The sequence below is a fragment of the Schistocerca cancellata genome, chromosome 7 (assembly GCF_023864275.1).
Source record: "Schistocerca cancellata isolate TAMUIC-IGC-003103 chromosome 7, iqSchCanc2.1, whole genome shotgun sequence".
Classification (NCBI taxonomy): Eukaryota; Metazoa; Arthropoda; class Insecta; order Orthoptera; family Acrididae; genus Schistocerca; species Schistocerca cancellata.
In genome coordinates this window covers 526,469,385-526,487,323 of record NC_064632.1, presented here as the reverse complement: position 1 = coordinate 526,487,323, position 17,939 = coordinate 526,469,385, and positions in this window count along the sequence as shown.

Sequence of the window (17,939 nt, the reverse complement as noted above, 5' to 3'; positions counted from 1 at the left end):
GTCCGTTACTTGTTGTGGGATGGCAGGAGCAGATGTGAAGAGACTTGTACGCTATGAAACAATCCTCCCTTATGGTCATCATCCGTGATCAACTGCAATCTTCACGACTAGTACGCCTGCCTCACGCTCACATGTAGTCCAACGTCGGGCCATTGCCACAACGGAATGCCCCACACATCTAGATACTGCACGATTCGCCCTGCTCACAATGAGCGCCTTTCAAACACTTTGACAGCTGTAACGCTCTCTCACACGAGTGTAAGGCGGACACTGTCTTTCACAGTTGTCACTCGGTTTCTATCGCTGTTCACGCCATCTTATAAGTCGTACCAGGCTCTGTAACAACACTAAACATGAACAACACTAATGCCCTTTCCACTTTGTCACAGAGTAACTAACCATTTTCATACTCACCAATGGTGTGTACGTGCACGAAGTTACATTGACAATCGACAGTGCCTTATGTGTGTTTCAGTGCTTTTGTCAGAAAGTGTATACGTCCCAGGAAATGTGTCGCTGATAGACTAATTCGTTGTAAGTTCAAACTTTAAGGTGCGCCGCCACATTCTGCACAAGCTGTTGAAGACCGTGTTGACGCATTTTCCAGGGATACCTGGTGATAATGTGTGTTGGAAAGTGTCACTGAAAACACATTGTGTAGATACCTCTATGACGCTTCAGTTTATTGCATGGTAGCCACAGTAGTTACCGTAAGCGGTACCAAGAGATTTAAGTAGGCGGAAGATTTAGTATTAAAATAGGTCAGCTTTGTATGCGTATATAACTGTGCAAACAGCACGTGGAAGTCACGTCATTCTGATTTCTTGTACAGCAACGATCAGCAAACTTCTCAGGTACGCGTTTGTGGCGTGTTGACATCTTAATGAAGGTCTGTACGTAATAACTGAAGCTGTTACTTCCAAAAGCGCACTGACGAACTATAAACGCTATTGAAGAGCCAGTAAAAGTAATTAATTACTATGCTTCCGACTATTTGTTTGAATCTTTGTTTCCATGATCATGAGGACCGCGGAGTATCGTGGAGTTAGGGTCTCTTGCGGCGAGTGGGGCAAAGTGGTTCCCAGTCTGGGGTTATTTAGGGGGAGATTTATAGTTCGGACATTCTTGCAAAGGGAATCTTTTCGTCGAGGATCAGAACTGTTTCCAGGTTTTCCTGTTAATGGTCTACGAACTTTTAGCGTTGTTCTCGATTATGGCGTAAAATTCGATGCCTTGATAGCATAGAAAAAAGAGTAATATACAGTGAATGAGCCGTGGTAAAGAATTTGCTGTTTTGAAGAGTGCGCCGCAGCACGTTGTGTGAAGCAGTCGCTCTCTGTTTCTGGCGGTGGCGCTGCTGTGGCAATCGCAGCTTTGGTGTCTCCCTCTGGTGGTAAAGCGGAATGGTTGCCTGTTCACGTGCATTTAAGGGACGCTATGAGCTCTATAGAGGAGTCCATCTCCTTACCATCCAAAACAAAGCTCACAACCGCCTCCGCCTCCTGAAACTCCTGTCTGGCCGGACGTGGGGTCTGCATCCTTCCACCACCCATCACACCTACAAATCCATGATCCGCCCCATCCTTTGTTATGCCAGCATCGCTTGGATTTCTGCCCCTCCCCGGTTCTATAAAGCCCTCCAAATCCTTGAACGCCATGCACTCTGCCTCGCCTTCCGCATCCACCTTCCATCCCCCACGCGCATCCTCTACGACCTCATCCCCTTCCTCCACCTTCTCCTTTTCCTTGAACACATCCGCACACTATATATTGTCCGCCGCCTTGATCCCCCTCACCCCCTGGTGTCTCCCTTCCTCTCCACTCCCAACCAGTTGCCGCACCTTTACCGTTGTGTCCCTCCCTCTCTCCATCTCCACACCCTCCATCTCCTTTCCCAACACAACTTCCACCATCTACCCCTCCTGGACGATGAGCTTCGCCCTGACATCTACCCTTCCTACCAACTCTAACCCCCTCTTCCTGCCTCCTCCTCAGGGCTTCTTCTCCTCCCCCTCCCTCCTTCTGAGCGGCTTTCCCCTCCTATCCCCACTCCATCTCTTGTGCCTCCTTTCAGTGTCTCTGCGCTCCCTCCTGCCCTGTCTTCCCTTTTCCTCTCCCGCCCCACGTGTCTCCTGCCTCTTCGTGAACCCACGGTTGCCCCTACTCTTCGGGGTGTGTGCTGCTAGTGGGTTTTAAGTGTGTTGTTTCGGAGTGTTTTTAATACTGTGGCCAACTTTTAACCTGTGCATGCGCATTCAGTGTCTTCTCTGTGTTTCAAGCATCGCCAACTGTGTTTTTTAACTTTCTGGTGACTTTTTTAACTGTCCCCCATGAACGTCTACGTGTCCATGTCTTTTTATCTTCATTTTCTCCCCTTACTCTGTTTTATGTTCCCCTTTTTTATCTCCTTACGTATGTATCATTTTATTCTTGTTTAAGTTGTCGTGTCTCTCGGCTGAAGAGCGGCGGATTGTGCCGCTGACAGCCCTACCCTGCCCATATGGGGCAGGGGAATGAAATCACAATAAAGAAAAAAAAACTCTATAGAGGAGTCTGTGAGTCTGTCAGTCGAAGCGAGTCGGGGTAGTTGCTTAGTCGGATGAAGTCAATCTCAGTCAGTCAGTCTGTCAGTCTGAGTCTAGTCAGTTAGTCAGCCGGCTCAGTGTGAGGCAGTCAGTGTCTGTCTGTCTGTCGCTCTGCCGTACGTTATGGTGGTCAGTCGGAGTGAGGCTATGTCAGTCTCGCGTCACCAGTTGCTGGCCTGTCTCCTGTTCGCATTTGTGCGGCAGTCAGTATCTGTCTGTCGTCCGGAGTGCTAGTATGTGTTAGGCCGCCAGTCTGCTCGAGTTTGTTTAAGCAGTGGTCATTGGCGGTTGGATCGATCGGTTGGTCGGTCGAGCCATTGGGACACAAGATGACTTGACCGTCTTGAGCGTCGGCGCATGTGGGGTCGCCACGGAAGTCCAGTGGGCCGCACCGTATAGCGAGGGGTAGTGGCTTCGCGGCCGACACGAGAGCAGCAGGAACCAACCAACGACATCGGTATGGCCGGTGCGAGCTGCGACGCCGTGAGACGGGAGATCGGCGCGCCTTCCTGCGTCCATTGAATTGGCTGGCTGCGGATGGTTCGGAAGAGCGTTTTGTGGGTCCTGCGCCAGGTCTTCGTCAGACATCGCAGTTCTTAGAAGTTAAGTTATTTGTGATGTGTCGTTTCATTTCCTTGTTAAATTCTACTTGTTTTCTTGGTTAGTCTCTCGTCCCCAGCTTGCTCGTTTGTCTCGCGTCCACATTTGGTAGGCAGTTAGTGTCTGTCTGGCTGTCTGTCTGCCATACGTTACTAGCTGCCTCTGTCATGTTTGTCGGATTCGGTGTTAACGAATCTATAAAATTAAGGTAAAGGCTGCATTCCTGACATATGTTTTCATCTAGCCTATCATCTTGCGATTTGGTATATGTGTAATGTAGAGCATGTTGTACATTTTATGTAAGTCTGCATTTAATGGGTTTTATTTAAGTAGTCATTTCAATTTATAAGTTGCCACCCTTCCGTCGTAAGAGTCCTTTTAAAACTCAATTGCACTTTCGGTGGCAAATAATTTTTTTAATGTGAGTGTTTCTACCATTTCCATCCCTCACGGGGTGCATAGTTTGTGTTTGTGTGAATTGTTAAAAGACTTTTTTAGTTTAAAGTAATCTGGTGTGTTGCAGATTTGCACCAGTGTACTCTTTCAGAGGTTTTTGTGAGCGGTCATGACTCTGGCCGTGTAGAAAGGGAATGGAAGCTTCTCAGCCCGAAGGCTCCTATTGTAAAAAAATAAATAAATAAATAAGTAAATAACTGTAAAAAAATTGTTATTCGGCCTCTTAAATTCTGATTTGATATTCCAAGGGTGCTCATCTGCTTATGAATTTTACATCTATTTTTTAGAAGCCTTATGAATAAAATTTCCATTGGTTGAAATTTAATTTGTTTCCATCAGTTACTACTTCAACACTCACATAGTGTGTTACTGTTCTTGATGAATCGCTAGTAAATAAATTCTTTAAGAAAATATTTTGAAAGCAAATTTTCACGGTTCAGTGAAATGCCGGTTGATTCTTTCAAAAACAAAAAATAAAAGTTTTAATTTATGTTTTGGAAGTAGTTGTCCATTGCTCCACAAAAACATGAAATTCTGTGTGTGTGTGTGTGCTTGTGTGTGTGTGTGTGTGTGTGTGTCGACGTGCAGCACAATTTCGGTGTGCAGCGGCAGTAACTTCAATCATTACGGCTTTCTTTACATTCCCGCCAGTACAACAGCGGCCAGCTCTGCGCTTTAATTTCCGACGTTGATGTGACGCTTCACAAGTCGGTAACTCCGCCTTTGGCTTCGCGAAGTGCTGCACAGAATTCCATTCGAAAAAGAGCGGTGTTTGCGAAATGCGACGGCGAATGCAGATTCGCTTTGATGGCAGCCACAACCGTCACATGAGGGCCATTACAAGAGCGACACTAATAACTGCCGCGCTAGTCCCTGGAAACTGTGACGTATTGCCTCTCTCCTTTCGCGCAGTACCGAGTCCGTATGTGAATGCCAGGCCCATTTCCAGCGTTCGTTTCGTTTGAAATGAAACGTACCATATTGTATGGAGATTCTAATATTGCCGTGTTCCTTTCAGCTACAGAACGTGTGGTCAACAGAAATCGTAGGTGTTTTCAAAAACATCGTTATTTTACTGTATCCATACAAAAAAAAGTTATAAAGCGTGTTTCAAAAATAGAGGGGATACTTTCATCTACGTATTCCCGATAGATAGACAGTAAGCAAGGACTAATGTAACATGTGTCCAAAAATTTTCGTTTCCGAGTTACGACCTTCAGAACAGTGTATAAAATGACTTTTAACTTAATAATATGAATATTTATGTATGTCTTAGGGGAGAGAGAAAGAGAGATTGATTTTTTATTGAGATTTTTACTTTAAGTCGTAACTGGTACCTGAATTTTGGTTGCTGCCTCCTTGAATTATCAGCTTCTTCACCAGTTGGTGACGTATTCTAATTTGGAGGAAGTTATTGTTCTCTAATGTCTACAAAACGACTCCGTTAGTGACTTGCCCGTATTGCGGATAGCTTTGAGCCCAAGTATTCGTAGCTTTTCATACCTAAGGGACCACTGTTGTAATTAAATAAGATCAAACAGCAATCTGCTTTTCGTGAGAAAAGGAGATTGTTTGGCACACAAACTTCCTTCAAGCTACACGTACTGCAACAACAAAATTGGTCAGTGGAGTTCAGCACCATACTATTGTACAAGAACATAATCCAGTTACAGTAATTGAGAAATTATGAGAGGTTGTTACTTACTGAATTAAAACTATAGAGAACGCATTTCTTTTCCTGTATTTCAGTGAACTTTGTACATTTACAATTCTGTCGATTGGTAGACGGCGTCGACAATGAAGTTCGCCTCCTTTTCCCAAAACAAGATATTTCTATTATTCACTTCCAGAAAATTTGTATACATAAATGTTTGGCAATTCAATTTGTTAACATCGAGTATAGATTTAAGTGTCAGGAAGTCATTTCTGAAAGTATTTGTATGGAGTGTAGCCATGTATGAAAGTGAAACATGGACGATAAATAGTTATTGAATAGGATTGGGGAGAAGAGAAGTTTGTGGCACAACTTGACCAGAAGAAGGGATCGGTTGGTAGAACATATTCTGAGGCATCAAGGGATCACCAATTTAGTACTGGAGGGCAGCGTGGAGGGTAAAAATCGTAGGGGGAGACCAAGAGATGAATACACTAAGCAGATTCAGAAGGATGTAGGTTGCAGTAGGTACTGGGAGATGAAGAAGCTTGCACAGGATAGAGTAGCATGGAGAGCTGGAGGGTAAAAATCGTAGGGGGAGACCAAGAGATGAATACACTAAGCAGATTCAGAAGGATGTAGGTTGCAGTAGGTACTGGGAGATGAAGAAGCTTGCACAGGATAGAGTAGCATGGAGAGCTGCATCAAACCAGTCTCAGGACTGAAGACCACAACAACAACAACAATACCTTCTTTACTCGGTCTTATCACTAAAATATCAATTTTCATTAATAGTAACAATACGTTCTGAGAGACGGCCTAGTAACACGCCCTCTTTCCACAAGGTACAGATTAACAGTCCTCTTTTTTTTAATAAATCAATTGTCCTTCATTTAGAGTCCATACACAAAGATTCACAACTACTATCGTTGCGGGTATTGCGCGCTAAAGAGTTTCTTACAGCCCAGCTGCGCTTCACTTCACTTCAAGTACTTTTTGAATCACGTTTACATTTACAGTATTTACATACATTACTGAGCTCCTCAGAATAACATCAGGCACAAATTAGTTAGTAAAAAAAGGCAGTGAGGCACACACAACATTACAAGTGTTATTCAACGAATAGCTTTCCTTCTTGCAGGTACTTACCTTTACATAAGACGTTCAAAACGCCAATATCGAGCATGAATACTGGCCTCACATCTATGTTTCATAGTCTGAGAACGTGATGCCCAATTTTAGGAGTGTGGCTTTTATCCTCATATCATGCCACAATTCGATTCTGAATGGATTTCTTACCAGGAAGCGGAGACGAATACACCAATGATTTTAAATGGCCTCTCAAATATACTATGCTTCATTATTTGAGAAAAAACTAAGCCAGGCAAGATCGGAGTTGTAACACATTGCTGAAAGAACCACAGGCAGAGCATAACGCGTAATCAGCTGGTGACAAGGGCTGTACACGTTTCAAATGATAAGGATACGATAACAACTGTTGCTTTCGCAACAAGTCTCCAGACAGCCGTAAGAGGAACATTCATTTGCATCGCTAAAGTTCATGTGGTTACCGAAGACGTGGTGTGCACAGAAACCAGATTTTCTGCATGTGCTGTTGTGGGTACAGGTCGTCCACTCTCCAAACGAGGAGGCGTAAGCCCGACACAAGCGCACAGACAGCGACGGTGGCGTTACAATGTTTCGCAATCTGGGCTTCACTGTTTGAGAACTTTTAACATTGCACCGCATCAGCAATCATGAATAATTTAATCATTATACGAGGTGCATTCAAGTTCTAAGGCCTCCGATTTTTTTTCTCCGGATTGGAAGGAGATAGAAACATGCGCATTGTTTTAAAATGAGGCCGCGTTCATTGTCAATACGTCCCAGAGATGGCAGCACCGTACGGCAGATGGAATTTTACCGCCAACGGCGAGAATGAGAACTGTTTTAAATACTTAAAATGGCGACGTTTTCATTACTTGAAAAGTGTGCAATCATTCGTTTTCTGAATTTGCGTGGTGTGAAACCAATTGAAATTCATCGACAGTTGAAGGAGAGATGTGGTGATGGAGTTATGGATGTGTCGAAAGTGCGTTCGTGGGTGCGACAGTTTAATGAAGGCAGAACATTGTGTGACAACAAACCGAAACAACCTTGGGCTCGCACAAGCCGATCTGACGACATGATTGAGAAAGTGGAGAGAATTGTTTTGGGGGATCGCCGAATGACTGTTGAACAGATCGCCTCCAGAATTGGCATTTCTGTGGGTTCTGTGCACACAATCCTGCATGACGACCTGAAAATTCGAAAAGTGTCATCCAAGTGGGTGCCACGAATGCTGACGGATGACCACACTGCTGCCCGTGTGGCATGAGCCAAGCAATGTTGACACGCAATGACAGCATGAATGGGACTTTCTTTTCGTCGGTTGTGAGAGCGGATGAGACGTGGATGCCATTTTTCAATCCAGAAAGAAAGCGCCAGTCAGCTCAATGGAAGCACACAGATTCACAGCCACCAAAAAAATTTCGGGTAACCGCCAGTGCTGAAAAAATGATGGTGTCCATGTTCTGGGACAGCGAGGGCGTAATCCTTATCCAAATGCGTTCCAAAGGGCACTACAGTAACAGGTGCATCCTATGAAAATGTTTTGAAGAACAAATTCCTTCCTGCACTGCAACAAAAACGTCCGGGAAGGGCTGTGCGTGTGCTGTTTCACCAAGACAATGCTCCCGCACATCGAGCTAACGTTACACAACAGTTTCTTCGTGATAACAAGTTTGAAGTGATTCCTCATGCTCCCTACTCACCTGACCTGGCTCCTAGTGACTTTTGGCTTTTTACAACAATGAAAGACACTCTCCGTGGCCGCACATTCACCAGCCGTGCTGTTATTGCCTCAGCGATTTTGCAGTGCTCAAAACAGACTTCTAAAGAAGCCTTCGCCGCTGCCAAGGAATCATGGCGTCAGGGTTGTGAAAAATGTGTACGTCTGCAGAGCGATTACGTCGAGAAGTAACGCCAGTTTCATCGATTTCGGGTAAGTAGTTAATTAGAAAAGAAATCGGAGGCCATAGAACTTGAATGCACCTCGTAAGTTAGCGGGTGATGGTTCTCCGGTTTCCCTGTTCGTGGTACACACCTTCGATAAGACGCCTGTTTAAACACAAATCATTTGCGCACGGTGTAATTCACTTGGTTTCGACATAATGCACTTCTAACTATACAGAACACTGCTCTGACCAGAACTCTTGGGGTTGGGTTGTTTGGGGAAGGAGACGAGATAACGAGGTCATCGGTCTCATCGGATTAGGGAAGGACGCGAAATGAAGTCGGCCGTGCCCTTTGAAAGGAACCATCCCGGCATTTGCCTGGAGCGATTTAGGGAAATCACAGAAAACCTAAATCAGGATGGCCGGACGCGGGATTGAACCTTCGTCCTCCCGAATGCGAGTCCAATGTCTAACCACTGCGCCACCTCGCTCGGTATCCAGAACTCAGTCTTGCAACGTACTGAGGAAACAGCATAGATGCCGATTGCGGTGAGATGGCATCCTGCAGGCTTCACTAGCATGTGCGTGTATATTTCCACATTTTTGTCAAACAACCGTATCTGAAATATATGTGAAGCCGTGATCGGACCTATCCTTTGGTATGTCAGTGTTGCCTGAGTATCTGCTCTACTGAAGTTCAGATACCGCTTCCCAGTCTGTAGAAGTCTTGATCCACCTTTTCCTTCCTCATTTGGTTACCGTCTGCTCATGGATTACATTTCACTATACCAATATCGCACTCCTCCTCACCCTACCTACGCTATTCACAAACTACTCCAATAACACTACTGTTTCACGTTTCATTTCCAATCCTAGGAGACTGCTACTGTCTTGCCGACACTTCCTGTGAACCCTACTCTTTTACACACACACACACACACACACACACACACACACACACACACACACATAAGCTCCATGCCATTTTCCAAAGACCCTTTCTACTGCCATCCACACTGCCCTCCCAACGACTCTTCTCTCCAATTTACAGCCCAATTTACTCCTTTGCTTATACTGATGTTCTGTGACATTATCATCCCCCTGCCACACAGGTCCTTCCAACTTCCAATTTTATTTAAAGCACCATGCCTATTTGTAAGAACTAGCTTTTTCTACGCCATTTTCTATTGGTTTGGCCTACTAAGGAGCACATGAAAGAACTTACGTATTCATTCTTTTCTCCTTTCTGTCTTTCCATTAATTGTTCATTCCTTCCCTATGTTTATTCTCTTCTTTCTTCTCTCTATATTGCACCTGTCTTTTTCTCTGTTTACTCCTGGAAGCCCTTGAAACTTTTTACTTTTTCTCTGAACCTTTCTCTTTCTTCTATTTCTTCTTCCATTATTTCCGTTTCCCTCAGGTCTGCTACAACTCCTTCTATCCGCGTAATTGATGTTATGTGGTTTCGGTCAAAGAAGTTAAAAATTCCTTCTGTTATCCTTTCTTTATCTAACCTTTTTAGGTGCTCATAGAATGCAATTCTTCTCTTCCCCATCATCTCTGATATTCGCTCTATTTCTTCATAAACTTCTTTATTACGTCTTGTTTTTTATTTACCATTCTCATATTTTGGTCCCAATGGTTTCCTGATTATTTTCCTTTCCTTTTCTTCTCTTCTATCTCAGCTGATTGTTTTTCTGTATTTAACGAAAGGCATACCAATGCACAAATGCATTCTTGATTAATGACCGTATTGTAGTGGCGATGTTTGGCATTTATGGAAATATTTGTAGATTTCTTGTTATACAGGTTTGGTTAGTTAAAAAGCCACCTTCATTTTCCTTGCCAATGATAGTTTAGCTTCTTTGTCTAAAGCATTTGGTTGTGTTATTTCACCTCGATATTTAAGTTTAGCAGTCTTTCTTATTCTTCCATATTCAGTTTCCATATATTTCTGTGCCCGCTTCACATCTGTCATGTACTCTGTTTCTTCAAATAATATATTTAGACCTCCTTTTAAAGGTATCTCCATTAGGAAATTTATATTCATTGTTGTATCCACTATAGATTCAGCAAAGATGACAAGATCATCTGCAAAAGCCAGATAATCAAAACTCAAAATATTCCCATTTTCCCAAATTGTGATTCTTCCAATTCTTTCTTCTGTTCTTTTCCTCCATTCCCTGATTACTTTTTCTATGTCATTTTTTTATTGAAAAAGGTAGATATGGCAACTTGCTGCTTTTTTTGATACCACGATGAACACTATGTTTTTATTAATTGCAATAAAGCGCGTAAGTCTTTTGGTTGTCGACGGTACTGTATCGAAATAACGTATTTCAACACAAGCTGAAGGAATGAATAGCTGTTTTCCCTTACGTGAGTGCAGTTACTACTTGGCCCAGACACATTAATTCAACCACAAGTGCTCGACGTTCACGTGCTATAACCACTCACAGATGGCAGCACTAGCAGTGGATAAATGTCGCAATCGAAAACTGGCTGCGGGGTGTCTGTAGTGCCCCACTGGTCATGGATCACAAGGGTGAATGACGGCTGCGGAGTTGGGTACGGGGAATAGAGGTGGAACTGTTGAGCAACTGACCGGCCGACGGCCGGTGTGGCCGAGCGGTTCTGGGCACTTCAGTTTCGAACCGCGCGACCGATACGGTCGCTAGTTCGAATCCTGCTTCGGCCATGGATGTATGTGATATCCTTAGATTAGTTAGGTTTAAATAGTTCTAAGATCTAGGGGACTGATGACCTCAGATGTTTGATTTGAAACAACTGACCGTTGAGGTACTGGCTTCCACAGCAAGCGTCTGGTTCATGCTTCTATGCTGACTACTGTTCATCGGCGACGAAAGCTCGTATTTGCGCGCCAGTGCCAAAACTGTATGTATATCGAATCGCGAAGGGTGGCCTTTTCGGATAAATCATGTTTCATGCCCCATCGGCTGACATCCTGAAACAATCGTCGGAAGGTTCCAGGACGCAGATGGGTGCATTATGGCCTGAGGAATGTTTTAGTAGCATTCCCTGTCTTATGTCGTCATTCTGGTGCATCTACACAAGTACGCATCTATACTTGGGGACCATATCCACTCCTTATTCATTTTGTTTCTCCTTGGCACGATGCCGTGTACCAGCAAGATTATAAAACGTGTCACACAGCTCGTAGTGTACGTGTGTGATTCGAAAAGCACCAGGGTGAGTTTACTGTGCTCCAGCCTCTATAGATGTAAACCCAATCGGGAATCTGTGGAACTAACCCGATCGGGCTTTTCGGGTCATGGACCCTCAATCCAGGTACCTGGCGCCGCTGACAACGACTCTGGGGTCGGCATGGCTTCACGTTGCTCCTGTACCGGTTAAGCGAAGCGAATAAGGAAAGAATAGGTACTTTATTTCAGTTTCTATAATAAAATGCAAGATCTCCTATCACTTTAATTTCTGCACATTTTCAATGTCCTTTAAACCATACAGACACGGGCTTCCAATCAGAAAGATTGATATAAATCAAGAAAAACCATTCTAGTCCTATCTCTAAGAGTTTTCATTAGATTTATTATACTTATAGTCGTTATAATCCTCGCAACAGCACTATCAAAAAAATTAATTAAGGACTGAAATAAAAGATCCCGATTTGAATGTGGATTTGATTCAAAAAGAACAGCACGAAGACCATTTTCACTTCGATTCTTCTTAATGCTGTAGCCTTTGATGTAGAAATTGCATTAATTCTACCAACTGTTATTATTTTAAAAACATCAGACATTATAATCTGAACAGTATCAACAATATTCTTCATTCTTGTCCTATTAGGAGGGCTATATGATGAATGAAAAACAAGGGGCCTTACAGTGAGCAGAATAAAGGGTTGTAGGTAACTATAACATACGGCCTGCATTCAAAAAATATTGATATAATCAATCAACCTGAAATAGAATAAGAAGTGAAATATTGCAGTCAGTTTCGACCCAAACGTTTGGTAAATAGTGTACCCTTATTCTTACTAATTAATTGAAACCAAAAAGCGGTATATTACTGTTAATAACATAGTTGAACTATTAAGTTCCACTTAAGGAAATGTACAGCCCTTATGAAAGCTTCTAACTTTTTATATTAAACTCCATTAACATTTCTAACATTTTTATAGTTTAAATAAAACATTACATTTTCACTGTAAAAATAATATAAATTATATTTATAAATACCTAAAAATAAAAATACTTCCTTAACATCTTCAGTGTTACACTCTAATTATAAGTTATTTAGGTATAAGAAAAATAACATTACTAAAATAAATATTCAAAAAATAAGTAAAAAGGTAAATCTCAAAATTCGAGTCACATCAACCTTGAATATTACTAATTAAATAAATAAAAGGTCTGTACAAACCCTGACCACCCAATAATTCAACCCAACTATAATCAAAGGACTTAGATGAATAGTAACCCAACTTTAAAGGCATGCATCTAACAAACTTAGTTTAAAGAAAAGGCATGAATCATATAGAACCAGCAAATCTAACCAAACAAAATACACTTAAAGAAAATAAGTTATGAGAAAAATCAAACTTAGAAATAAGATAACCTAAATAAGCGCCTAAATCAAAACCATGATTGTCAAAAATTTCAAATAATAAGGTAAAGTAATCACATGAGGAATAGGAAGAATTAATCAAGATAAAAACTACCACCAAAAACAGCAAAAAACAATAAACCAATTATACCAAATGAAATATAATAACCGTTATCATCTAAAGAAAATCGTGAGTAAAATTATTGTCTCCAGGTATTAAATAATAAAATAAACGTAAAGAATAAGAAGCAGTTAAACCCGTAGAAGAACAAAGAAAAAATCAAACAATTAATCCATCTTAAACAAACAGTCTCAAGAATTAAATCCTTTGAATAAAAACCGGCCAAAAAAGTATACCACATAAAGACAAACTAGAAACATTAAAACAAACAGAAGTCAAAGGCCTAAAATTAACAACTGAATCCATAAAGCGAATATCCTGTGAGTTCATTAAATTATGAATTATTGAACCTGCACACATAAATAACACGGTCTTAAATAAAGCTTGAGTCAACAAATGAAAATAGCAAGTTTTGGATAACCTATAGCCAAAATTCTCATTATTAAATCAAGTTGTCTCAAAGTAGGAAGAGCAATAATTTACTTTAAATCTAATTCAAAATTCGCCACCAATCCAACCATAAACATAGTTATACAACCATTTATTTTACGATTGTTCCTTGTCATCACAAAAAAAGGCATATTTGACGTGAAATATGACTTATCAGTATTACTATCGAACACCTCGGCTTCTTGAAAGGTGCGATAATCAGTAACATCTCTGCAGTTAAATGCCTCCACACCTGTGACGGCCTTCACTGTATCTCCTGAATAATGAACAACTGCAGCAATCACCCAACCATTACCATGATGATTTTTGCCATTCTGCTCCAGTGTAACGTTAAGAACACATCCGCAAAATATGGAAGGCCCTTGCAGAATAGCTTGCGCTGCAACATTTCTAGTCAAGGTCATTTTTATATCCTCGGTGGCCTTGTACAACGTCTCGCGGGAAAGCCTATATATTTCACGCGGGAATATTTCACGTCAAATATGCCATTTGTTATGAGGACAAGGAATCACCGTAAAATAAATGACACTTCGCTGATCCCGCCAGACGGTATATAAGGCCACTGACCATAAAAAAGTGATCTTGTGTAGCAATGTTGGACCCCAAGTTATTCTGCAGGGGTCGACCGTGTTTGCCGATGTGTCCTTAGCTTTACACTGGAGCAGAATAATAAAAATCGTACGGTAATGGTTCGGTGACTGCTGCACTTGTTCATTATTCAGGAGACACAGTGAAGGCTGTCGCAGGCTGGAGGCATTTAACTGTAGAGATGTTATTGCTTATCGCACCTTTCAAGAAGCCGACGTGTTCAACAAGGACATTGGTACGTCATATTTCACGTCAAATATGCCATTTGTATTGATGACCAGAATTCATCGTAAAATAAATGAGACTCAGTCCTTATTTGTATGGTTTAAAGGACAAGGAAGACGAGCAAAGGTTAATGTGACAAGTGATGTAACATTTTATTATACACTCCTGGAAATTGAAATAAGAACACCGTGAATTCATTGTCCCAGGAAGGGGAAACTTTATTGACACATTCCTGGGGTCAGATACATCACATGATCACACTGACAGAACCACAGGCACATAGACACAGGCAACAGAGCATGCACAATGTCGGCACTAGTACAGTGTATATCCACCTTTCGCAGCAATGCAGGCTGCTATTCTCCCATGGAGACGATCGTAGAGATGCTGGATGTAGTCCTGTGGAACGGCTTGCCTTGCCATTTCCACCTGGCGCCTCAGTTGGACCAGCGTTCGTGCTGGACGTGCAGACCGCGTGAGACGACGCTTCATCCAGTCCCAAACATGCTCAATGGGGGACAGATCCGGAGATCTTGCTGGCCAGGGTAGTTGACTTACACCTTCTAGAGCACGTTGGGTGGCACGGGATACATGCGGACGTGCATTGTCCTGTTGGAACAGCAAGTTCCCTTGCCGGTCTAGGAATGGTAGAACGATGGGTTCGATGACGGTTTGGATGTACCGTGCACTATTCAGTGTCCCCTCGACGATCACCAGTGGTGTACGGCCAGTGTAGGAGATCGCTCCCCACACCATGATGCCGGGTGTTGGCCCTGTGTGCCTCGGTCGTATGCAGTCCTGATTGTGGCGCTCACCTGCACGGCGCTAAACACGCATACGACCATCATTGGCACCAAGGCACAAGCGACTCTCATCGCTGAAGACGACACGTCTCCATTCGTCCCTCCATTCACGCCTGTCGCGACACCACTGGAGGCGGGCTGCACGATGTTGGGGCGTGAGCGGAAGACGGCCTAACGGTGTGCGGGACCGTAGCCCAGCTTCATGGAGACGGTTGCGAATGGTCCTCGCCGATACCCCAGGAGCAACAGTGTCCCTAATTTGCTGGGAAGTGGTGGTGCGGTCCCGTACGGCACTGCGTAGGATCCTACAGTCTTGGCGTGCATCCGTGCGTCGCTGCGGTCCGGTCCCAGGTCGACGGGCACGTGCACCTTCCGCCGACCACTGGCGACAACATCTATGTACTGTGGAGACCTCACGCCCCACGTGTTGAGCAATTCGGCGGTACGTCCACTCGGCCTCCCACATGTCCACTATACGCCCTCGCTCAAAGTCCGTCAACTGCACATACGGTTCACGTCCACGCTGTCGCGGCATGCTACCAGTGTTAAAGACTGCGATGGAGCTTCGTGTGCCACGGCAAACTGGCTGACACTGACGGCGGCGGTGCACAAATGCTGCGCAGCTAGCGCCGTTCGACGGCCAACACCGCGGTTCCTGGTGTGTCCGCTGTGCCGTGCGTGTGATCATTGCTTGTACAGCCCTATCGCAGTGTCCGGAGCAAGTATGGTGGGTCTGACACACCGGTGTCAATGTGTTCTTTTTTCCATTTCCACGAGTGTAGAAACTGAAATAAAGTACATATGTTTTCCTTATTTCCCAACTGACATTTTTTAAAATAAAAAACTACACATAGATGTTGCCAAAAGCCGAGAAGTGATTTTTCTTGGTGTTTTAGCTCTCAGGGGCACCCAGGGATCCTCTCTGTGGGAGTCACCCCTGGGTGCCTATGAGACTGGCAGCCGCAACCTGCCGGAGGTGAGATGTGCGAGGGAGATCGCTGCGGTCGTGCCCTAATTTTGCTAGACATGGCCCTCGAAAAAATTCGCTTAACCTCACTGAATATCTTCTTGCACGTCTCTCAGCGGTTCGAGCAGCAAAAGCTGGTTATTTAGTATTCTGACAGGTTGTCACATTAATGTGACTGAACTGTGTAGTTGGATGTTCATACGTGAACAGCTTTCCTGTAACAAATACCAACCAGCTAGAGCAAAGTCTTGCCCCAGCTACGAACATTAGAGGACCAGTGTCGTCAGAACTGTGGCTCAATTTAAAGGACCTTCCATAGATTCACTTCACGGTTGCCGAGAGTATGATCAAAAACGATACACCCACATGATGTGGTGTGGTAAATAGCTATCGATTTAATGGTATCAAGATGGGACTATATTAAATGTTACGCTGTAATGTACATGCGCAAAAATGTTCATAAATAAACTGAAAAAAAGTCTTTCAGTTCATCTGGCTTGTATATCAAGTGAAAGCCGAGGCCAAATTTCACGTAATAATGTCTCGCAGGAGGCTAATCAACACTACGTAAAAAAGAACTAACCGGTTCTCAGACGCCCCACTGTTAGTGAAGACTCTCAAACTACGCTGCAGAACTCTTCTCTAATTACTGAATAAGTAACAGAACAAGAGAAAGCTCTTCTGTAAAAACCAGAACGCGGTTGGATGATTGGCGACCTTTACTAGCTACGCGTTGCTACTTTTCTCCCAAGTTCCACTTGCCTCCGTACATTTTATTCACTCTAGTTACCATCGATAACTCTGCAGCGACAACGCGTTCAGCCTCCGCAGTTGGAGCTTTCTGTAAGGCAAGGCCACGATGGACGTCCGTATCTCTCGCATCAGTTCCGTCCTCTTCGATGAGGAAATAGGGCTCTGAAGATGAGGAAGTGCCCTGCCGTACAATCCTCGCTTCTGTGGTGGAGAGAGGATGGGTGGGGGGGGGGGTCGGTGTGGGAGGGGCAGAATCGGGGGAGGGGAGGTGACGGCCACGGTGACCACTATGGCCGCAGTTTCGAGTAATCGATAGTCGAACAGTTGCTGCGCATTGTGGCCCAAGGTATTACTATTGGCTGGTGAAAGTCTCTCCTTCTTTGAGGGTGGCTGTTCCTTTAATGCTCGAGGGCTACCAACGGCAAAGTGTAACGCTATTTCTCAATTCATAGTTCCGATGCATTTTATTTTTGTCATCAAACAGTGACTATTTTAAATAAAAATAATAGGCATAGGAAATATTTCTGCAACAATGTATTTTCATATTAAGTTAGAAGGTATTTTATTATAATTTTAGTAATTTTTCACATAACCACAACAGCTATGTGTACGCCTACATGTGTAAATATAGATACTAACTTCATCAACCAGTCGTCACGTATGTGTATCTGCAGCGTTTGCACAAGTTCACCTTTCCCTACCATAGCCTCCGCACGTGGGATTCCGTTATCAACTTAGTGACCTAAAGGTAGAGGCCGTAACCATATTTTCTTGACATAGAACGAAGATGATATGGCATATCAGTAACTGAATTACGCCACTGTCACTTGAGGTTGCTGAATGGAATAATATACCACACCCATTCTAAAAGAGAGAGAAAGATGTGAGGCAAGGATTAGGCGACGCTTTTAGGAAGATAAGATCAAATACAAGCCCTAGGAAACCAGATTCCACTTCATCTGTGTCTTACTTTTCCTACTCTGTTCTGGTAGGTATATCCTACCTACTAGGCAAAGTGGTCATTTTTCAGACATTCACTTGAACCCACTTTTACACCAATGTTGAATAACAATGCAACTGTTTTATATTTTCAGAATATATGCCATTTTGTACAGATATAGCTCTTATGTTCGTCTAAGACACCGTAATATGCATAC